This window comes from Schistocerca cancellata, chromosome 4 (assembly GCF_023864275.1).
Source record: "Schistocerca cancellata isolate TAMUIC-IGC-003103 chromosome 4, iqSchCanc2.1, whole genome shotgun sequence".
Taxonomy (NCBI): domain Eukaryota; kingdom Metazoa; phylum Arthropoda; class Insecta; order Orthoptera; family Acrididae; genus Schistocerca; species Schistocerca cancellata.
This window is the reverse complement of record NC_064629.1, coordinates 871,654,036-871,679,284: the sequence shown is the minus strand read 5'-3', so window position 1 is coordinate 871,679,284 and position 25,249 is coordinate 871,654,036.

Below are 25,249 nucleotides of genomic sequence, written 5' to 3'. Positions count from 1 at the left end.
CTTGCACCTACAATACCAACAGCTTTGCACAGACGAAGTGGTTTTCCCGCCAATTTTTTTCTCTGTGGGTAACAGGAAGTGGGGGAAGAGAAAGGAGGGCTGGGGGATTTCCCAGGAGAATGAGGAGATAATTAATCAGTTTAATTAAACAGTCAATAATTTGACATCTAAAGTGTGGTTGTATTGATGAGACAAAAGGAGTAGGTTGAGGATTTCTCAGAGAGGTGGTGGTGGAGGAGTGGGTGGTGTGGGGGGGTTTCCCAGAAGGATGTATTATCCACAGGGGCTCATAAATCAACCCACAGGGGTCATAAACCAATTAGCATAACAACAAGTTTGCCCCTGAATATATGCTTACCCCTTAATGTATACTACCTGTACGAACAAATTATCACTGAACGTACTTTGCCCTGCTATTCATTTACTACCTTCACATCGAATCCGCATAGTGGATTACTGATGAGAGACAGTGTGCTGGCCAGTCTGGTTGTGAATACTGGGCTGGTACCCAAGTCCACCTCAGTTACACATTTCGCAAACATTTAAAAACTTTGGCTAACTTTCACACACACATAAATAACAACACATGCACAAAGGGGTACATATATCCTGTCGACAAGGGGGTAATGATTTGGCGACAGACAGGCATGATCCGTTATAAAACCTGCTGACCTTGCACCGATGCAAGACAAAGGCACCAGAAAAAGAAGGGTTTTCAGCGTGTTTTTGAGACCTATTTTTCAGTTGTTGTGCAGGATTTTCTCTCACAATTTAGTTTTCCATTTGAAGCTATATATGCAGCTCATGAAATTCCTTGTGATTGTTCATGTCTTTGAATTTATTTTTGTTTTTCATTTGTGTTGTGTGCTAGATGTGTTGTCAATGAAAGCATTTCTGAGGAAAACCGGTTTTAAGTGTATTATATTAAAATGAGAGTTAGTCATAATGTAAACACCTTCTGCTGATACTATTGATGTGAATAGTTCTAGTGATTAAGCTTCTCAGTTTGCAGTATACTTAAGAGAGCAAAACAAATTACTATGACAGCTACTGAAGAGGAGGGCCTCACAAATAATTTTCCCTGTGCTTTACCTACCTTACATGGGTGACTGTCCAATCTGCCGATCACTGTTTGCAAGTGGGGTGCTCTCAGCCTTTGTGAGGCGAATTGAGGAACTACTTGATTGAGAAGTAGCGGCTCCGGTCACGAAAACTGACAAGTCGGAAGAGCAGTTGGCTGACCACACACTTGTCCATCTATGCATCCAGTGACGCCTATAGGCTGAGGATAACATGGCGGTCAGTCAGTAACGTTTATGTGTGGCAGTAGGCCCATATATTTTGTTTATTAGGTTTATGGGTATACTCTCATTGGCATATTTACATATTTTCGTGGTGCTCCCGAGGTGCTTCTTGGACAGGACACAGGTCTTCACATAGACAAAGAAAATATCGAGGTCGATTGTGCGCAATATCTTAGTAACACTGGTTTGTATTACCTATATAATTTGTTTTATTAAATTAGATTTTAATAGCAAGGTTATCATGGTATGCTGTAATTCATTTGTGTTACAACAATATATATTTCTATAGCGCTTCTCGTTGGTTCATTGAATACAAAAGACATCATCAGAGAGAAATAACTAATCAATAATATATTCTCTCAAGTTATCTAAAACAGTCTGATAACGTTCAGGAAGTTCTTTGTTTTCACGACTGTAGAAAGCTACTGATTCTGAAATGAAGCTGATCTCAATGTAAGTTAAAAATGCCTCTTCATTCACAAAGAAGTTTTCTTGATGGTTATTCGATGTGGAGCAGGAAAGATAAATGTTTGAGGGCACAAGAATAAATGCGGTACGTACTGCTTTTCGGCCACGCTTGTCTATAGAAAATCAGCAAAATGTAGATAGTTGTTCTCATCCAATAGCAGGACCTGATGCAGTTTCCGTGGTTGTCTTTCTCAAGGCGTCTCATTTGTGGGCAACAGATGCCAGTTTGAATGGAAACACCCATGGGATGCAGTTCGTAATATCTTCTTTGTGCCACAATATGCATAAAATTACATTTTGAGGACTCACGTGGGTCTGTGCCTCAGTTATTTTTTCGTTAGGGCTACTCACTATTTTATTTTTTCAAGTTAATACACGGTGGTTCAAATTCCAATTTGGGTATTCTGACTTAAGTTTACAGTTATGTCCTTAAATCGATTACGGCCGATACTGGGATATTTCCTTTGAGAGGGCATAGTCGATTTTCGTTTCCGATTCTTGTCAATCCTAACTGGTTCTTCGCCTCTGCATGCCTCCTACCTCGAAGGGAAGTTTAACCTATTCATCCTCTTTTTTCCCCCCATCATTACTCTCTGAATGCAGCAAGAGTGTCACGAAAGTGGAATGGTTGCAGTTCATAATTTTTGCCACATAACGGGCGGACATAGTAGTAAACTGTAAAATGTCATTCATCAAAACCTGTTGATCTTCTTGAAGTGGAAAATAATTCACGTTGAAACGTTCCTACTTGCAACGAGAAACCCATTTTTTAATGTTATTTCTTGGATACACTCACGCCATACATGGTACAAATGTTTCCAGCGGGTTCTGTTGCTTGCAACTCTCTATTAAATCCAAACAGAAAAAAGATTACAAATTATAGACATTTTTCCGCCTCTCGCTTAAACAACGTTTCTCATAACCTTCAACTATACCACATCGAATGAGTCACCGGAAGAATTCTAGAACCTCAAATAAAAAATGACGATTGGTAAACACACATACATACAGAAACCTGCGTGACAGCATGCTAAACAAACTCTCCATGAACTTATGCACAATGTACTATTTTCCACGAAATTTTGTGTGCAGTGACAGACTACATACCTCAATATTCTTCACGACAGGTGCTGCATGAGCAATGGGCACAACGCTGTTCGCTACACAATTATATCAGACGAAATGGGGTTTTTAAGGTAAAGATTATTTGGTCTTTGCGTTTTCATTGTGTCACGTTTCCCACTAGACCATAAATACATACACCAACACAGCAGCTCAGATGAAAAGCTATAGTTCATGTAGAATACGAAAATCACATTCTCATTTGCGAAAATGGCTAAACCTTGGCTCTAATAGTCATTGGTGATAATGAAAATTTGTTGGGAGGCTGAGACTTTAACTCGGATCTTCCGCCTGAAGTGAGCGATCGCCTTGAAGGCCTCGGCCACCCGAGCACTCTCCCCGAATCGACCCACAATTTCATCTGTCACCGCTTTCGTCCATATCGTTTACTCGAGCAGTTGCCTTGTATCCCGTACAGGAGGTTAAAGTTCAGTTATTACGCATGAAATAGCAAATTGCAGTGCCCGTGTTGTTCTAATGTACTTTGCAGTGTCCTCTAGAAATGCATGCTCGCGTCAGTCTGAAGGTGCGGGCTTCATCGTCACCAAGGCATAGTGCAGCCAAAGTTTAGCCATATTGGCAAATGCCAATATGATTCTTGTATTTCATGCGGCTGTCGATTCCTGCAGTGCCTGTTCTTTGAGACATGTATTCATATCTGAAGGATATTGCAAATACATTAGAACAACAGAGGCACTGAAGTTTAGTAGTTAATGTAGAAATTTCCACTTTCTACTGTGCTGCCATTTCGTGCAGATGGCCGTTATATAATTTGATTTCAGTTATTAGAAAATCTAGTCGAAAGTCCGCACTGGGTAACTAAGGTAGCTGGTGGATGGCGATGCAGACATCAAAGTAGGTGGATGGTTTGAAAAGGCCGTAATTCAACCCAGGGAGTCAGAATTCTGATCCCGCGTGGAGCTCTAAAATCATGTGCCAGGTATTTGTGTAGTTCCGTGGTCGGTAGGAATGATTCTAGCTTCGTGCTTAAGGTCCGGGTTCTGTTTGCACTTCACACAACCACTTTTAACAAGCATGAACAGACCCCCTTCACCTCTGGTAACACCAGCTGGACAACGTAGGTTTGCACTGTGGTTCCAAATCCAAATTAAACATGGTTCTTCAGTACCGACTGCGTTCTCGCTTCCCACGCTGGATGGGGCGATAACAGAGGCGGAAGTTGCGGCAAGTAGAATCTGTGTCACCAGTAAGCTTTATTTCACCATAAATTTTACTTTATTAACGAACCAAACGTAATGTAAGCTCTCAGGGCACTTATTATTGTATTTGAGATTGAGATGTTGAAAATATTGGTTCAAATGGATCAAATGGCTCTGAGCACTATGGGACTTAACATCTATGGTCATCAGTCCCCTAGAACTTAGAACTACTTAAACCTAACTAACCTAAGGACGTCACACAACACCCAGTCATCACGAGGCAGAGAAAATCCCTGACCCCGCCGGGAATCGAACCCGGGAAGCGTGGGAAGCGAGAACGCTACCGCACGACCACGAGAAAATATTGGTACTGGACTAGATTCGAACTTAGATCTCCACATTCGCGGGATGTGAAACCTTCAGAATAGTACAGTGCCATCGCCGCGCGGGGTAGCCGTGCGGTCTAGGGCGTCTTGTCACCGATCGCGCGGCTTCCCCGTCGGAGGTTAAAAGTCCTCCCTCGGGCGTGTGTGTGTGTGTGTGTGTGTGTGTGTGTGTGTGTGTGTGTGGTCCTAAGTTACTTTAAGCCTATGACCTCAGCAGTTCGGTCCCATAGTCGTTACCACAAATTTCCAAATTTCCAATACAGTGCCATCGTTTTGTTGTTTCCCCCAAGATACATAATTCCTCGAGGTCTCCATGATAGTCTGGGTTTAAATCCTGGTACAACACAAAAATTTTAATCATGTCATTTCAAGCTGTAGCAAGCTCACACCAAACCACGACAGTAAATATTTAAGATTTTTGACATGTCTTCGTGCGTTGTCAACAATGAGTGGTGCCAGTTTCGACTTAAAGCCTGACACAGAACTTTTCATCGTAGTATTTCAGGTTCAAACATGCCACTCCCAGCTACTGGTGGAAATTAATTCGATATGTAACCTCTCATCATATTAAGTCAATAGCGATGATGTCTGTGGATTTCCCTCCCAGTCAGCACAGAACTATTCATCATGTTCTTTCTAGTTCTAACATACGCATATTTCGCTATTGGTAAAACACATCGATATTTAACGTCTGTTCGTAGCTGTAAAACAAAATTGATATGTGCCGAGTTCGAATCATGGTAAGGCAAAACTTTTTCGTCTCGTCATTTCAGTTTCAGTCAGCTCGTTTATGGTTCATATGTAACATATGATGGCGCTTAGTTAACAATCGATTAGGTTCTGGGTTCGAATCCCCGTGGAACACACAACTTTACGCTGTATCATTTCAAGTATGAAAATGTGCACGCTTTGTAGTTTGCGACTGAAAACATATTTAAGATCTTGCGTGGTTCGTTAACATGGAGAATAGTTGCTGGATAGCAATCGACGGTCCTGGTCCAGTATAAATACACTGCCGGTTGAAAAAAAATAGTGCACCGTTTTAGAGGTTTCCCGTTCACTCAGCATTTAGTGCTGCAACAGTGCATATGGAGTACATGCAATGATTACGTTTACAGATCAATAGCACCCCTTTCAAACTCCCTCAGTTGGCTGTAGCAAGCACTAGCGCGGTTGCGTGGAACGGTTGCCTGATGGCTTCACACGTTTGCACCACACTGAGCCTCCTGGCTGTGACAATTCCCTATTAAAGGGTACACACAGATGGCGCTGTGGTAGTTATGCCACTACACAATCGGTTGGTGGACGATGTTGAAACCATTATCGGCACATTTACTATCCCCCAAGAGGCATATGCCGTCATCGGATCAAAATCGACGTTGTCTTTCCCGATGTACTAATTTTTCTTTCTGGTAGTGCATTTCCTTTGCGAAATATCTAGTTGAAACCTGCTGCTTGAAATTTTATTTATTATAATAAACTTGAATTTACAAGAATTAAAGACTATATCGTCTCTAATAACACGCTTCCTGATAGTTTCATTCTCATGATTAATTTGCATTTGTACCGATTGTCATACAGAGCTATAATCTCTAGTGGGGTCTTGTAGTAACCATTTTGTATAGTCAGACGACTGTATCGAAGAGAGATTGGAGGACGCAGAAAACAATTACGTAATATCGGTTGTATATATATCAGACGGAACGCAATATAGGTCATTCGGATACTTTTGCGCATGATAGCACCTTTCGTACTTGTTCTACGAGTTCGATGTTACTAATCTTCAGCTGATCCTTGATTTCGGATAAACGACTTTTTGTATTTTTCTCAATATTATCGATACGGTTCTCTGTCTTTTTGATGCGCCCTTGATGTTTGTCACATTCCCTGCTGAAACCATGTTGTAAAACTGGCATCTGATGTAACTGTTCTTTCATCTTATGAACACTCATTTTCGATATTTCCTCTTTGGTTTCCTTCATTGTCTTTCTTGTTCTTCCATTATTTCCTTAGCGTTCTTCCTAGTCTTCTTCATGTCTTCCCCCATTTCATCTTTTAGGTTCTTCCTTGTTCTCTTCTCAATTTTTTTCAAAAATTCTGAGATGTCAAATTTTCCACCTCCTGGCGATGAGGCGCGTGAAGTCAGTTGTGTATCTCTTTGAAGTGGTATGTCGTATACAAAGAACTTGCCACATGTTTCCTGAAAGGTATGGGAAGAGTAAGCAAGATGATATTACACCACACGCCACAGGTTACATCCTGACGGTGGCAAAACCTGCTTCATTTGAGGAAGATCACTTCTACATTTACATCTCGCTGCCATCCAGTGTCAAATCCTGCAATGAAATTGATGTGCGAGCTGGGGAAGTAGAGTTGGTTATATTGCCACAACCAACATATAAACTAAGATGTCTCCCTGGATGAATGCAATGAAATCATAAATGAATTGCCACATGGAGAAACTGGGATGGACCTGTTCTGTTACTTAATATCAAGCGGCCAGACGGTAAAAACAGGGAAATGATAAACATTCGGCCCACCAAGAGAGAAAGGAATGCAGAGATCGTGCAGGTGGATATTGATGGATTAGAAGAACTGCAGAATGAAGTAAAGCAACCCAGAAAGGAAATGTCAAGTCATAAACCTGCTAGTGAAAGCCTATCAGCTGTCAAACAAGAGGAAGTTTCACAGCAATAAGTTCTTTAATGCCTACTGCAGTCCGTTTCGGGTGCACAGAGTCCTGCACAAAAATGTAGCTGAAAAAGAAACTATATGTGCTAATCGGCCTTGCGGCACAACCACATGCAAATGCGAAGAAATTTAGAATAATGTGATATGCGAGTGTTTCTGCAAATATATTTCTGTAAATGTTTCTGTAAACAGAATCCTCATAAAATTAGGCAGCGTTAGTGTAATTTTGTGTATCAGGTAGTTTAGATGTGTTCTACCTTGGCCAGATCTTTCATAGGTTAGGATTTGCTAGGAGTACACCTTTGAATGGATTGGATTTTCTATGTAGATGTGTTCTCTTTTGATTAGATTTTCCATGTGTTACGATTTCTTATGTGTTCTGTTTCAGATAGTAATTACTTAATATAGTGAGTAGTCAGCGATATTTTCATGCTGATCATAAGAGTTTGAAGTTGCTTCTTGCGATCTCGAAATCAGAATTACATGGGACAAAGAAGTTAATAAATATCAAAAAAAGTGTCTTGACCCTATAGTAACACGGTTGTAACAGGTCCGACATGAGTTTCCTAACGGGGGTCGGAAGCACTGAACCCTGGAAATCAGTTCACCTTCCATATCATTTAGTAGTTTCATAATTTCGTGATTTGATCAAGCTGGACGAGTATCTTTTCTCTGCCTGCATTTTCACTTTTTTAAAATCCAGGAAGGAATATCATGCTGGAAACTGAAACCGAGTATTTTTAATGTTCTTTTGATTAAAACTGATACTCAGCATACCATGTACCTGTAGCCACCTGTCCTAATCATAGATGATAACTGAGCTGAGTGAATGTATCCGAAATAATAAACGCATGAGCCTGGATGAAGCTCTTTGTTTAACTTTGCAGTAGAAGCGTGGGAAATGCAGTATGAATGTAATCTGCAAAGCCAGCCCATAGCATCAGTCAGTTGTGAAACTCGACAGACGAAATATTTTAAAGGTACGCCGACGTCATTGGTTCTTCTAGACCGACGCACTCGGCACGCTATGTCTGAATTCTGGGCAATAAACCGAGTGGAATATTTTGAGGTGAAGGAACCAGGAAGCAGCTCTCCTGCATTATGATTGCAGGAGACTCCTGCTACCACTAGCAAATTATTCTTAATGATTGGTCAGTTCGCCCCCTCCATGTTTGTTAAATCTCTGTATGCGGAGGTGAGACAGGTTGCATTTTATACAGGATTAGGTTCAAATGGCTCTGAGCACTATGGGACTGAACTTCTGAGGTCATCAGTCCCCTAGAACTTAGAAGTACTTAAACCTAACGAACCTAAGGACATCACACACAACCATGCCCGAGGCAGTATTCGAACCTGCGACCGTAGCGGTTGCGCGGTTTCAAACTGTAGCGCCTAGAACCGCTCGCCCACTCCGGCCGGCTATACAGGATTAGGCAATCGCTGTTCCGTGGTCAGGTAAGTATGACATGCTGCTGCTGCGCACACGTCAATGGTGATTAAGAATATGAGTTAGTTCAGCCTTGAATTCCGATTGTACTGAGGTGACAAAAGTCGTGGGATGCCTCATAAAAAATCGTGTTGGACCAGCTCCTGCCCGCTGCAGTGCAGCAGCTCGACGTGCGATGGACTCAACAACTCGTTGAAGTTCCCTACATAAATGTTGGGCCATGCTGCCTCTATATCCGTCCATAATTGCGAATCAGTTGCTGGTGCTGGATATTGTGCACGGACTGATCTCTAGATTATGTCCATAAACGTTTGTTGGTATGCATGTCGGTCCATGTGAAAGAACAAATCATTCGCTCGAATTGTCCAGAATGTTCTTCAAACCAAGCGCGAACAGTTGTGGCGCGGTGACATTTCCATTATCGTCCATAAAAATGAAGTCCAAGAATGACTGAAAATTGTCTCCAAGTAGTCGAACGTAACTCCTTCCAGTCAACGATCGGTTCAGTTGGACCAGAGGATTCAGTACATTTCATGTAAATAAAACCCACACCCTAGGGGCCAACCGATACGGTCATGATTCCAGGATAGGCACTGCAGGCAGGCGATGTCGTGCTGTTAGCAAAGGCACTCGCGTCGGGCATCTGCTGCCATAGCCTATTAACGCCAAATTTCGCCGCACTGACCAAACGCATACGTTTGTCGTACATCACATCGATTTCTGTGATTACTTCACGCAATGTTGCTTGTTTGTTAGCGCTGACAACCCTACGCAAACGCCACTGCTCTTGGTCGTTAAGTGAAGACTGTCGACCACTGCTTTGCCCGTGGTGAGAGGTAATGCCTGAAATGTGGTATTCACGCCACGTTCTTGACACTGTGGATCTCTGAGTATTGAATTCTGTAACGGTTTCCGAAATGGAAAGTGTGGTGTCACCGCCAGACACCACACTTGCTAGGTGGTAGCTTTAAATCGGCCGCGGTCCATTAGTACATGTCGGACCCGCGTGTCGCCACTGTCAGTAATCGCAGACCGAGCGCCACCACACGGCAGGTCTAGAGAGACGGACTAGCACTCGCCCCAGTTGTACGACGACTTTGCTAGCGACTACACTGACGAAGCCTTTCTCTCATTTGCCGAGAGACAGTTAGAATAGCCTTCAGCTAAGTCCATGGCTACGACCTAGCAAGGCGCCATTAACCATATCTGGAGAGAGTCTCACTTGTATAACCAAGAGCGATGTACCACAATGATGGAATAAAGTTAAGTATAACATCAGCTACGTACTTTTCATTATAGCATTCAATACGTATCCTGTTCCAGAACTCATGCCAGCCGGCGTGTGTTTACGCGTGCATTTCGGTTACCCGTCACTGTGGACTGGCTGTCTTGTCAGTCCGCAACAGAAAGTCTTATGCATCTAGGGCCAACTACCATTCCGCATTCAAAGTCTGTTAATTCACATCGTGTGGCCATAGTTACATCGGAAACCTTTCACATGAACCATCGGATTAAAAATGAGAGCTCCGTCAACGCACTGTCCTTGTATATGTGCATATCGCTATCCCATGACATTTGTCACCTCTGCATAATTTGTAGCACAAATATGGGTTCCTCGAAAGTGATAATTTTACTATTGTTTTACGTAAATTCAGGTGGAACCGAACTTGTCCCTTATTTCGTCACGATTCACTCCATGCATCGTGCGTCCAGTTAACGTTCATGATTCTTTTCAACGCGAGTTACAAGTCGGGTTTGACAAATGGCGAATTTTGCTTTCCATTATTCTGTGAGTTAGAATCTGTGTGTAAGCATTTGCGCGTCCACGATTGCGTTCCTTAACAACCCAATCCTTGCTGAATAATGATGATCGCTGTGTTATTACAGTTTGCTCCAGCGGAACCATAGTATTAGGATTTTTACTTGTGCTCCATGCGAATGCAGTTTCAGCACGATTACGCCTCACTTGTTACATAAATGTTCTTCGAGCAGCTATTTAATTCGTTGCCGGTCGGTGTGGCCGAGCGGTTCTAGGCGCTTCAGTCAGGAACCGCGCGACCGCTACGGTCGCAGGTTCGAATTATGCCTCGAGCATGGATGTGTGTAATGTCCTTAGGTTAGTTAGGTTTAAGTAGTTCTAAGTTCTAGGGGACTGATGACCTCAGATGTTAACTCCCATAGTGCTCAGAGCCATTTGAACATTTAATTCGTTAAACCTCACCACATTGTGCATACCAGCATACTTTCCCTCCTCCTGTGATATCTAACCTCACGTGCCCTGTAAGAGGGAATTGGAAGGTAGTATTTAGTTAAGAGTAAACCCTAATCGGTCGATATGAAGCTCAGTAGTTAGATATCCGTTGTGCGTTTTGTTTATGTGGTAAAAAGTACGGCTAAATTTCAACTACTATTTCTGGGGCTTCACACGACTTGGCACTCAGAGATAGGCGAACGATGTTAAGGACTGTAAATGTTTAATAAGAAGCTCGTGGCTGCAACTAGTCCCCGTTATAGGGCGAAAGTTCGCCCCATCAGGGAACTAATTCCAAATATTTTTAGATAGCAAGAAGAGTGGCCGGCTTTTAGCATGACGTTTAAGCACTGTGTTTTACTAGTGTGAGAAACTTTATGCACACCTAGCGGAGAAACGGCGCATTTGGAACATTTGTATCACAAAGAATGGTCTCTCTATCTTCTCTAAAGACTAATTTTTTACACGGGCCCACCAGTTTGAAAGGATGCAGGGAATACTGTGTTGTCGATAGAGAAGCAGTAACAGCACGATGCGTCGGCCAGGAGAGCTCAGCGACTCCCAACTAGTCACTTGATGTCCGGGGCATTTAAACCCTTGTAAAGTTGTCCCAAGTCGACTGCTGGTGACATTGTGAGGTGGAACCGCGAAGAAAACCCCATAGCTATCGTATTAGATGTTTGAGGAAAGCCTGCAAACTGTGTCATTCATGGTTCAAAAAATGGTTCAAATGGCTCTGAGCACTATGGGACTTAACATCTGAGGTGATCAGTCCCTTAGAACTTAGAACTACTTAAACCTAACTAACATAAGGACATTACACACATCCATGCCCGAGGTAGGATTCGAACCTGCGCTTATTTCTCATTTAAGTATGAAGAATGTTATTTCTTCCATTAAACAGGCAATAAATGACTTCATAAATTGAGTTTGATTATAGCAGACAAACGTTTTACTTCTTGATACATGAGCAAGGAACAAACCGTGTGACCATTTCCTGCTTCTACGAAGTTTCTAAACAAGACACCAAGGAAAACACGAAGATCAGAATATTATGAAGATGAACTAATGAATTCATCCAATGTGTACACATGATATGTGCAGTTTTCATCGCAGGCCTCTGATGATGCACTTGGCCGATTTCCTTTTCGCTACGAGTATGACGAAATCGCCTCGTTCGTGAGCGCCTGTGCTCGAGCCAAGTTACTCGCTGCCCCACTCCCGAACAGCTGCCATGCCCACGAGTAACGAGCGAGCCTGATGAGCATACTGACCAGCTCTACTGCCCGTAGTTAAACTAAAAAAATAACTGTGCATAGGGAATGAAAAAGAATCTAGTACAATGATCGAGCAGCTCCTCATTTCTGTAGTCACTGCTAAGCGACGCTTCAGGTGGTGTAAACAGTGACCCTACTGTACATTGAATGACTGGAAACGAGTTATTTGGAGCGACGAATCACGCTGTACTCTGTGGAAATCCGATGGAACGATTTCGATTTGGCGAATGCCTGGAGAATGTTGCCAGCCATTATGTCTAACGCCAACAGTGAAGTACGGAGGAGGTGATGTTATAGTATGAGGTGGTTAGTGTTTAGGGTGTGGTCGACATATTCCTCATAAGAAAACACTAAATGCGTAAGGATATGAACACATTCTACAGCGTTGTGCATCGCTCACAAAGAGGAACAGTTCGGAGACGATGACCGTATCATCATGGCCATGCACCGTGTTATAAAATAGCATCTGTTAGGCAATGGGCAATGGACACTAATATTCCTGAAATAAACTGGCCTGCCCAGATTCGCGATCTAAAGCCAATGGAACATCTTTAGGATGGCTTACAAATTCGACTTAGATCCATGCCCCAGTTTCCAACATAACTACCTTCTCAAGCTTCGGCTCTTGAGGAAGAGTGAGTGTCATTCCGTTACAAACACCCAGAAGCTTCTTGGAAAGTGTCCGCAGCAGAGTTTAAGACTCCTTGAAGATGAGGAATGGACAGGACACACCCAATATTAATGCCCAATAATAATTTTCTGGGTACTTTGGATAAGATAGTTATTTTTAAGCGATAATTTACTTTATGTTGTATTGCGTATACACCGTTTTTGGTTTGGTGGCCAGAACCAAATGAAAAAAAAAGTTCAGGTAAGAGCAACTAACGGGTCAAGAAAGAATGTGCGTGCATGTGATAATATCCACAGTAGCATTACCCTGTTGCCTCTAGTTGACACGCACCAAACCACAAGATATAAAAGAACGTTACTTCTACTTCACGAAGTCAGTATACAAAAACACGCACGTTATCTGTGGTGTCACTGCCAGACACCACACTTGCTAGGTGGTAGCCTTTAAATCGGCCGCGGTCCGTTAGTATACGTCGGACCCGCGTGTCGCCACTATCAGTGATTGCAGACCGAGCGCCGCCACACGGCAGGTCTAGAGAGACTTCCTAGCACTCGCCCCAGTTGTACAGCCGACTTTGCTAGCGATAGTTCACTGACAAAATACGCTCTCATTTGCCGAGACGATAGTTAGCATAGTCTTCAGCTACGTCATTTGCTACGACCTAGCAAGGCGCCATTACCAGTTACTATTGATGCTGTAAAACATGTACCGTCAAGAGCGATGTTCACCATTTATGGATTAAAGTTAAGTATTCCAGCAGCTACGTACGTTTTTTGCTAGTCTAATTTCCTTTTCCTGTTCCAGACCTCACGCCAGCCTGTGTGAGCTAAAACGCGTGCCTTTCGGCTTCCTCTCAAAACCGGGTTGGCTCTCTTGCCAATCCACAACATTATCTACAGTCTCTAAGATAGAACAGAAGTTGCGAGTAAGCTGTGTGAAAAAATTGAAAATTAATCTGTAGTATCTCAAAATTGCACTATGTATGTTGTAAACATCCATTGTGTGAGTACGGCACAGTAACTATTCCAATCTGGGTGCATGAAGAGTCCTATTGCTCGTAGACAAGTAAAAAAGACTTGAATTCGGTAGTTGCGTTACAATTTGTCAGATACAAAAACAACTTTTATCAAGATCAGTCCTTTTCAACGACGCAGCCTAATTCCGGGGGTGTAATGGTTAACATTCCCTCTCCCGGGCATGTGTATGAGTGTGTGTGTGTGTGTGTGTGTGTGTGTGTGTGTGTGCTTGTGAGTGTGTGTGTGTTTTTCTTAGCATAAGTTAGTTTAAAGAGTGTGTAATGTTTGATGACCTCAGTAGTTTGGTCCCTTAAGCATTCTCTCTCTCTCTCTCTCTCTCACACACACACACACACACACACACACACACACACACACACACACACACACACAGACACACTCTCTCTTTCTCTCTCTCTCTCTCTCTCTCTCTCTCTCTCTTCAGAAGTAACGTGAAACTCTGTATACGCGTTTTATAGACATCTTCACAATTTGACACGAGGAACTGAATTTGGATTAAAGAGTTGTAGAGAGCAATGGCATTGTGCTTTTTCGCCACAGTATCATGGCTCACATTCCACTTTATTTACGTTTTTTCGGTAATGGGAAGAATTGACACCCAACAATATTTTCTTGCATTTTCTATGCACTTATTCATATTGTCGAATCTCTGTTCGAATTAACTACGTTACAATAACACAGGAGGAGGCACCGAAGTGTCACGAAAAAACAAAGCATTTAGCTCTATGAAATTGTCACACTAAATACGGTAAGCGATTTGAACCACCTGCTTGTCCATTATTTTTCTTTAATTATTTGGCCTTCTGATTTTTGTAGACAAGTAAAATCCCTACAACATTTTTTCGCCATCTCATCAGAAAAGTAGGACCATGAACTACGCACAAAAAATGAATACAAGATCAGTGCTTGAAATTTGGAGTAATATAATAAGTGACAGCCAACAATTTCTTCTTAGGTCGTCTGTTACTCTGATTGATATTGTCAAAACTGTTCTGTGTGTGTGTGAAATCTTATGGGACTTAACTGCTAAGGTCATCAGTCCCTTAGCTTACACACTACTTAACCTAAATTATCCTAAGGACAAACAAACACACCCATGCCCGAGGGAGGACTCGAACCTCCGCCGGGACCAGCCGCACAGTCCATGACTGCAGCGCTTCAGACCGCTCGGCTAATCCTGCGCGGCTCGAAACTGCTCAAATTAATTACGTTCCGTGACACTCTATAAGAAAGTTTCTCATGCAGAAATGCGTAGATACACACAATGGTTTGAGAACCTGCGTAAATTGAAGGAATGAATCAGACTGTCATAAAGTTTATGTCCATATGAACATAGTACCACAATGGATACACGGACTGGCAGTTTACTGAAACACACAAGTTTATCTAGTACTTGTCCTGTAGACACATGGCCACAAAATCGCAGAAATTATCTCAACAAGACTTTATAACACCCTGTCTGGATATTTTTCGACGTATGAAGTGCCTCATATCAATGTATTACATACCTATGAAGAGCAACTGGTCCTCATTTCACATACTTCTCTTTACATCCGTAGCAACGACAATATTGCACCATAGCCGTTACTAAAACTCAAACGGGCAAAAATGCATATAAAACAAGACGATTACGTGTAATGCTCAAGTGTCGCAAATGTAGACAAGCAGCGTCGTCCAAAACTCAAGTGACTAGCCCGGCTTTATGTTGAGAATATGCGCAGTAGGCTATGCTCGCTCTCTATCTATCTATCTATCTATCTATATCTGTCTATCGCGACAAATTTGCCTGTCATCCCACCGTTCGTTCTGTACTAGCCAGTGACAATACACAATTCAAGGTCCGATACCAGCACCAACTAGCTTTCAGTGCAGCCACTTCTTTCATGAGTTACGCTTGACAGTCAACAGGCTGTTCGCGACCTCGTCTTCATTCTTGCGGAGTAAGGGAATTGGACTACGTCGGACACTTGTGTACAATATGGCGCTCCTGAACGCAGCGGTGGATGAAACAATATCGTAGTAGTGGAGAATTCAGTTGGCACGCTAGAAATGGATGTTGGCGTGGAACACCAGCACTCGAAGTAATGAAACTGTAAAAACATCACGGTAAAACATATTGTACTCCGCGAGATGGTTGACATTGTTCGGCGTCGGCTTAGGGACGCTTAAATGCAAAGTAAACTTGAGACTGCCAAGAAGTAGGTCCGTGATTACCACTGACTCTACCGATCAGTGTTCAATGAAGAAAATATGCATCATGGCTGTTGGCATGTAGTATTTCCAGACAAATTTGTAGTTTTCGTAGTTTCCACAAATAATGACAGTTCAGCAGGAGTATGTAGGGCGCATGGAGTCTATTTCAGCTACAAATATATCTCCAGTCAGCTCGCAGTGGCCATGTGTGTGTAGAAGTTTGGAGTGGAAAGTGTTCCTGTAGATTTGGGATGCTTCACAGGATAGGCGTGGGAGTCTATGTTATCCGGTATATCCTTATTAGCAAATTTATACGCCTACCAGTGCGACAACTTCGTCCTGAGGAATAAATATGTTTCCATCACTATCAGTCTACTATATACATGTCATGCATGGTGCGGGAGTGGTTTGCAGAACACAAAGAGGTTTCTTTTATCGACCGGTCTCCTTTCCCACCTGACATCAGTCCCACTGAAAACCGATGGATGGAGACTTCCTTCATCGCAGGATGCAAGTGACATTTAAATGGAACTCTTTGGATATTGGTTAGTAAAGAAACAAAATTCTGTGCCCTGAGAGCCAAAAAAAGTCTTATTAAGAACCATTAACTGTCGCTCTATTAATTGTGTGTTTCATGTAGATTAAACGAACTAAAGGAGTGAGACAAAAAATAACTGCCGAAAGTTGGATTCTATCTGAAACCTACCGTCGTGTAGTTGCTGATCAGTCTATCAACTGCACCACCTAACTGTGTTGTAACTGCATTTAGTATTACGATATTTAGGTATTTCTTACTACTGTTCCCCCTTGCCTCCATCTCATGGCTTCAAATGCCGTTCCACGCCTGAAATCGTAGGAATGACATGGAACAGATTTTGTGGTACGTTTTTAGAGGGTGCGTGCTTCACCCCGAGTGTCGATAAGGCGCAATTTCCTCAATTACACTCACGATTAAAGGTGTCTTCCTTTACTTTTGTGAGCAGTAATGTTACTGGTTCCTGCGTGACATGGCTGTCAATACAAATTTCAGCTATTGCCACTGTTTTATTGTCAGCTGTATAATATCACACATAACAATTTTTACTTTCAACGAATCTGATGAGTGAAAAATCGAAACCGATCTTCTAGGTGTAACGTTGCAGCAATTGTGACGGAGGGTAAAATAAATTATAGATATACCGATTTACAAGTACCAAACCCGGAGCCTCATCGTGAGGAAGGTGGAGGAGGAGGAATAACAACCTCATTAAAAACAGAGGTTTCGCCTGGCCCAGGCGATAGAATCATGTGTACTAGGTTGACAGCAAAGACCTCAAAAGTAGTGACGGCGAAGACAATGGATCTCGATAGTGCGGAATTAGCAGAAGAGACTAAATTCACTTTGCATCTGACTTGGATAAGCGGCAAACTGATCTGCGTCTCACCACCGGAAGCGCACACTGGAACTGGGACTCACCTATCCAGTCTTAACCACTAAGTCATTTTTACAAACTCAGCCCTTTAATTCCAAGTATAGCATTGGAGCATTTTGTAATCACAAAATTATCTCAGGAGGTAACGTATCTTCCGCCATCAGCGATGCATCGGTTTCTGGGGGCACAAAGCTGTCAATGTTATACTCCAAATCAGAATAAACAGGAGTCCTTTAGCCAACTTAAGCCAAAAAATAAAACTTTTCTCGGCAGAACCAACAATGATTCATTCCGAAAGCCGGAAAGCCCTACCAATGTAGAATAAACACTTACAGACGAGGAATTAAAATTTTAGTGATGCAGGAAACAAGATTTCCAGGTGAGAAAACCATGCATTTTGGAAATTACAGATTACACAAAAAACATACAAAACAAACTTTAAAAATTTATCCCATCTGCAGGTTGCATTCGCAGTTCCAAAAGATTCAAATCAAATGGCTCTGAGCACTATGGGACTTAACAGCTATGGTCATCAGTCCCCTAGAACTTAGAACTACTTAAACCTAACTAACCTAAGGACAGCACACAACACCCAGCCATCACGAGGCAGAGAAAATCCCTGACCCCGCCGGGAATCGAACCCGGGAACCCGGGCGTGGGAAGCGAGAACGCTACCGAACGACCACGAGATGCAGTTCCAAAAGACATTCTTAGTTCCGTAATTGATGAAAGGCCTGTGAACAGGTAAATGACCCTTTTCTTGAAATGAAAAGATTAAATTAAGATAGTAATTAATGGATATTAGCTGGTCAATCAAGAAAATAAAACAAGCAAAAACATGTAAATAAGACATGTGAGTTGGTAGACCATATAGTCTCTAAAATTCGACAAAGTCGTGTGATAATTCTAATAGGCGGCGTTACGTGGAGGTGACAAGTCATGGGATACCTCCTAATACGGAGTCGGCCCTCTTTTTGCTTTACGTAGTACAGCTGCTCGACGTTGCATGGATTCAACCAGTCATTGGAAGTCCCCTGCAGAAATACTAAGCCATTCTTCCTACATTGCAGTCCGTGATTGCGAAAGATTCCGTACACGAACTGGCATCTCTGTCATGTCCCATAAATGTTCGATTGGATTCATGCTGGGCGATCTAGGTGGCCACATCAATCCAACACTATTACGGAGCCACCAACAGCTTGCACAGTGCCTTGTTGACAACTTGGGTCCATGGCTTCGTAGGGTCTGCGCCACACTCGAACCCTCCCGTCAGCTCTTACCGACTCAAATCGGGACTCGTCTGACCAGGCCATAGTTTTTCAGTCATCTAGGATCCATCCGATATGGTGACGAGACCTGGAGAGGCGATGTCTTACTGTTAGCAGAGGTACTCTGGTCGATCGTCTGCTGCCATAGTCCATTAATGCCAAATTTCGTCGGACTGTCTTAACGGATACGATCGTCGTATGTCCCACTTTGATATCTGCGGTTATTCCAAGCACTGTTGCTTGTCTATTAGCAATGAAACTCTACCCAAACGCCACTGTTGTCGACCTTAAGTGAAGGCCGTGAACCACTGCGTTGTCTGCGGAGAGAGGTAATGCCTGAAATATTGTATTCTCAGCACACTCTTGACACTGTGGCTCTCGGATATTGGACTCCCTAACGATTTCCAAAATGGAATGTCCCATGCGTCTAGCTCGAACTATCATTCCCGTCGTGCGGCCATGATCACGCCGGAAACGTTTTCACTTTAATCACCTGAGTACTAATGACACCTCCCCCAACGAAATGCTCTTTTATACCTCATGTACGCGATACTACTGCAACTGCATAAGTGCATATCGTTATTCCATTACTCTTGTCACCTCATTGTAATGCACAGTCCCCGGTAGCTGAGTGACGCCGGCACGGTAGCTCAGCGTGTTCGGTCAGAGAGCCGGTTGGCCTCTGTAATAAAAAACTGAGTGGAAGGATCAACCACCGAACTTGAACAGGATGTCTTGCGACGTCCGCAATGACCAAACACAACGATCAATAACGAACAAATTGCATAAAAAAAAAAAAAAAGTGGTCAGCGCGACAGACTGTCAATCCTAAGGGCCCGGGTTCGATTCCCGGCTGGGTCGGAGATTTTCTCCGCTCAGGGACTGGGTGTTGTGTTGTCCTAATCATCATCCCCATCGACGCGCAAGTGGCCGAAGTGGCGTCAAATCAAAAGACTTGCTCCAAGCGAGCGGTCTACCCGACGGGAGGCCCTCGTCACACGCCATTATTATTATTATCATTTCTTTCTATTCTCAGACGTTATGTCTGGTCAAAAATGGACAGTGACGCGGACCTTGATCAAGCGTGACTTCCTTTTAACTGTACGGTATATGTTATATTGCATTTAGGAACTTTCGGGTCATTGAACATGTATCAATAATTACAGATTTTTGTAGTTGTATATATATGTTTGGATGTAGCTGTATTGCATTGATGCACTGGTGGATATTGTGAGGTATGACTCCTGTAGTTGATAGTACAATTGGTATAATGTCGACTTTATCCTGATGCCACATGTCCTTGACTTCCTCAGCCAGTTGGATGTATTTTTCAATTTTTTCTCCTGTTTTCTTCTGTATATTTGTTGTGTTGGGTATGGATATTTCAATCAGTTGTGTTAATTTCTTCTTTTTATTGGTGAGTATGATGTCAGGTTTGTTATGTGGTGTTGTTTTATCTGTTATAATCGTTCTGTTCCAGTATAATTTGTATCCATCATTCTCCAGTACATTTTGTGGTGTGTACTTGTATGTAGGAACGTGTTGTTTTATTAGTTTATGTTTTATGGCAAGTTGTTGATGTATTATTTTTGCTACATTGTCATGTCTTCTGGGGTATTCTGTATTTGCTAGTATTGTACATCCACTTGTGATGTGATCTACTGTTTCTATTTGTTGTTTGCAAAGTCTGCATTTATCTGTTGTGGTATTGGGATCTTTAATAATATGCTTGCTGTAATATCTGGTGTTTATTGTTTGATCCTGTATTGCAATCATGAATCCTTCCGTCTTACTGTATATATTGCCTTTTCTTAGCCATGTGTTGGATGCGTCTTGATCTATGTGTGGCTGTGTTAGATGATACGGGTGCTTGCCATGTAGTGTTTTCTTTTTCCAATTTACTTTCTTTGTATCTGTTGATGTTATGTGATCTAAAGGGTTGTAGAAGTGGTTATGAAATTGCAATGGTGTAGCTGATGTATTTATATGAGTGATTGCTTTGTGTATTTTGCTAGTTTCTGTTCGTTGTAGAAAGAATTTTCTTAAATTGTCTACCTGTCCATAATGTAGGTTTTTTATATCTATAAATCCCCTTCCACCTTCCTTTCTGCTTAATGTGAATCTTTCTGTTGCTGAATGTATGTGATGTATTCTATATTTGTGGAATTGTGATCGTGTAAGTGTATTGAGTGCTTCTAGGTCTGTGTCACTCCATTTCACTACTCCAAATGAGTAGGTCAATACTGGTATAGCATAAGTATTTATAGCTTTTGTCTTGTTTCTTGCTGTCAATTCTGTTTTCAGTATTTTTGTTAGTCTTTGTTTATATTTTTCTTTTAGTTCTTCTTTAATATTTGTATTATCTATTCCTATTTTTTGTCTGTATCCTAGATATTTATAGGCATCTGTTTTTTCCATCGCTTCTATGCAGTCGCTGTGGTTATCCAATATGTAATCTTCTTGTTTAGTGTGTTTGCCCTTGACTATGCTATTTTTCTTACATTTGTCTGTTCCAAAAGCCATATTTATATCATTGCTGAATACTTCTGTTACCTTTAGTAAGAACCCTGGAGATACTAAAAGGTATCAGATAGATTATAAAATGGTAAGACAGAGATTTAGGAACCAGGTTTTAAATTGTAAGACATTTCCAGGGGCAGATGTGGACTCTGACCACAATCTATTGGTTATGACCTGTAGATTAAAACTGAAGAAACTGCAAAAAGGTGGGAATTTAAGGAGATGGGACCTGGATAAACTGAAAGAACCAGAGGTTGTACAGAGTTTCAGGGAGAGCATAAGGGAACAATTGACAGGCATGGGGGAAAGAAATACAGTAGAAGAAGAATGGGTAGCTTTGAGGGATGAAGTAGTGAAGGCAGCAGAGGATCAAGTAGGTAAAAAGACGAGGGCTAGTAGAAATCCTTGGGTAACAGAAGAAATATTGAACTTAATTGATGAAAGGAGAAAGTATAAAAATGCAGTAATTGAAGCAGGTAAAAAGGAATACAAACGTCTCAAAAATGAGATCGACAGGAAGTGCAAAATGGCTAAGCAGGGATGGCTAGAGGACAAATGAAAAGATGTAGAGGCTTATCTCAATAGGGGTAAGATAGATACTGCCTACAGGAAAATTAAAGAGACCTTTGGAGATAAGAGAACCACTTGTATGAACATCAAGAGCTCAGATGGAAACCCAGTTCTAAGCAAAGAAGGGAAGGCAGAAAGGTGGAAGGAGTATATAGAGGGTCTATACAAGGGCGATGTACTTGAGGACAATATTATGGAAATGGAAGAGGATGTAGATGAAGATGAAATGGGAGATACCATACTGCGTGAAGAGTTTGACAAAGCACTGAAAGACCTGAGTCGAAACAAGGCCCCTGGAGTAGACAACATTCCATTGGAACTACTGACGGCCTTGGGAGAGCCAGTCCTGACAAAACTCTACCATCTGGTGAGCAAGATGTATGAAACAGGCGAAATACCCTCAGACTTCAAGAAGAATATAATAATTCCAATCCCAAAGAAAGCAGGTGTTGACAGATGTGAAAATTACCGAACAATCAGTTTAATAAGCCACAGCTGCAAAATACTAACACGAATTCTTTACAGACGAATGGAAAAACTAGTAGAAGCCGACCTCGGGGAAGATCAGTTTGGATTCCGTAGAAATACTGGAACACGTGAGGCAATACTGACCTTACGACTTATCTTAGAAGAAAGATTAAGGAAAGGCAAACCTACGTTTCTAGCATTTGTAGACTTAGAGAAAGCTTTTGACAATGTTGACTGGAATACTCTCTTTCAAATTCTAAAGGTGGCAGGGGTAAAATACAGGGAGCGAAAGGTTATTTACAATTTGTACAGAAACCAGATGGCAGTTATAAGAGTCGAGGGACATGAAAGGGAAGCAGTGGTTGGGAAGGGAGTAAGACAGGGTTGTAGCCTCTCCCCGATGTTATTCAATCTGTATATTGAGCAAGCAGTAAAGGAAACAAAAGAAAAGTTCGGAGTAGGTATTAAAATCCATGGAGAAGAAATAAAATCTTTGAGGTTCGCCGATGACATTGTAATTCTGTCAGAGACAGCAAACGACTTGGAAGAGCAGTTGAATGGAATGGACAGTGTCTTGAAAGGAGGGTATAAGATGAACATCAGCAAAAGCAAAACGAGGATAATGGAATGTAGTCAAATTAAGTCGGGTGATGCTGAGGGAATTAGATTAGGAAATGAGACACTTAAAGTAGTAAAGGAGTTTTGCTATTTGGGGAGCAAAATAACTGATGATGGTCGAAGTAGAGAGGATATAAAATGTAGACTGGCAATGGCAAGGAAAGCGTTTCTGAAGAAGAGAAATTTGTTAACATCGAGTATAGATTTAAGTGTCAGGAAGTCATTTCTGAAAGTATTTGTATGGAGTGTAGCCATGTATGGAAGCGAAACATGGACGATAAATAGTTTGGACAAGATGAGAATAGAAGCTTTCGAAATGTGGTGCTACAGAAGAATGCTGAAGATTAGATGGGTAGATCACGTAACTAATGAGGAAGTATTGAATAGGATTGGGGAGAAGAGAAGTTTGTGGCACAACTTGACCAGAAGAAGGGATCGGTTGGTAGGACATGTTCTGAGGCATCGAGGGATCACCAATTTAGTATTGGAGGGTAGCGTGGAGGGTAAAAATCGTAGGGGGAGACCAAGAGATGAATACACTAAGCAGATTCAGAAGGATGTAGGATGCAGTAGGTACTGGGAGATGAAAAGCTTGCACAGGATAGAGTAGCATGGAGAGCTGCATCAAACAAGTCTCATGACTGAAGACCACAACAACAACAACAACTAGTAATTGGTTGAGTTGTTGATTTGTTGCTGCCAGTAGTTTTAGATCATCCATGTATAGCAAATGTGTGATTTTGTGTGGGTATGTTCCAGTAATATTGTATCCATAATTTGTATTATTTAGCATGTTGGATAGTGGGTTCAGAGCAAGACAGAACCAGAAAGGACTTAATGAGTCTCCTTGGTATATTCCACGCTTAATCTGTATTGCCTGTGATGTGATGTTATCTGAATTTGTTTGGATATTAAGTGTGGTTTTCCAGTTTTTCATTACTATGTTTAGAAACTGTATCAATTTAGGATCTACTTTGTATATTTCCAATATCTGTAGTAACCATGAGTGGGGTACACTATCAAAGGCTTTTTGGTAATCAATGTATGCGTAGTGTAGGGACCTTTGTTTAGTTTTAGCTTGATATGTCATCTCTGTATCTATTATCAGTTGCTCTTTACATCCTCGTGCTCCTTTGCAGCAGCCTTTTTGTTCTTCATTTATAATTTTGTTCTGTGTTGTATGTGTCATTAATTTCTGTCTGATGACTGAAGTTAATATTTTGTATATTGTTGGTAGGCATGATATGGGGCGATATTTAGCTGGGTTTGCTGTGTCTGCTTGATCTTTAAGTTTAAGATAGGTTATTCCATGTGCAAGTGTATCAGGGAATGTGTATGGGTCTGCAATGTAACTGTTAAATAATTTAGTTATATGTGAATGTGCTGAGGTGAACTTCTTTAGCCAGTAATTTGCTATTTTATCATTTCCAGGGGCTTTCCAATTGTGTGTAGAATTAATTGCTCGGGTGACTTCATGTTGCAAAATTATCACTTCAGGCATTTGTGGTATCATCTTGTATGTGTCTGTTTCTGCTTGTATCCACCGTGCATGCCTGTTATGTTGTACCGGGTTTGACCATATGTTGCTCCAGAAGTGTTCCATGTCTGTTATGTTTGGTGGATTGTCTATTTTATTGTGTGTGTTATCCATTGTTTGGTAAAATCTCTTTTGGTTTGTGTTGAATGTTTGGTTTTGTTTCCTTCTATTTTCACTTTTTTTGTATCTTCTAAGTCGTTTGGCCAATGCTTGCAATTTCTGCTTTTTTTTCATCTAATTGCTCTATTGCTTCTTGTTGTGAGATTTTACCTAACCTTTTTCGTTTTTTGTCTGATATTTCATTTCTTATAAATTGTGTTAGCTGTCCGATGTCTTTTCTCAGTTTTTCTATTCTGATCTGTAGCCTGTGTTGCCATGCTGGTTTTGTGGGTTTCTTCTGTGTGTTGGTTTGTTCTGATCTCTGCCTAGTGTGTATATTTAGTGTAGTGAGTGCTCCTATATAAACCAGTAGTTGTAACTCTTCCATAGTTGTGTTTTCATTTATTTTGTTGTGTATGATTGTGTTGATAGTTTTTATTGTTGTTTCGACTTGTGGGTTATTTGTCGGTCTATGCAAGAATGGTCTAATGTCTGTACTTGTGTCTTTGTATTCTATATATGTCAGCTGAAATTTCTCTTCTATATCTAACACGTGTGTCTCTTCGTGTTCTATTTGTGCTTGTTCTGGTGGCTGTCTTAAGATTTCGTTTTCCTCTGATTGTTTAATTGATGCGTGTTGTTCTCGGTTTGTTTGCTCTGGGATGTTTGAGTCCATTACTGTATTTTCTTCTTCTTCTGATTGCACATTATTTAGTTCCAGTATTTGTTGTACTTGTTGTTTGATGTTTTCTAATTCTGACTGGGGTATCCTGTTATTTTTTATTATTAC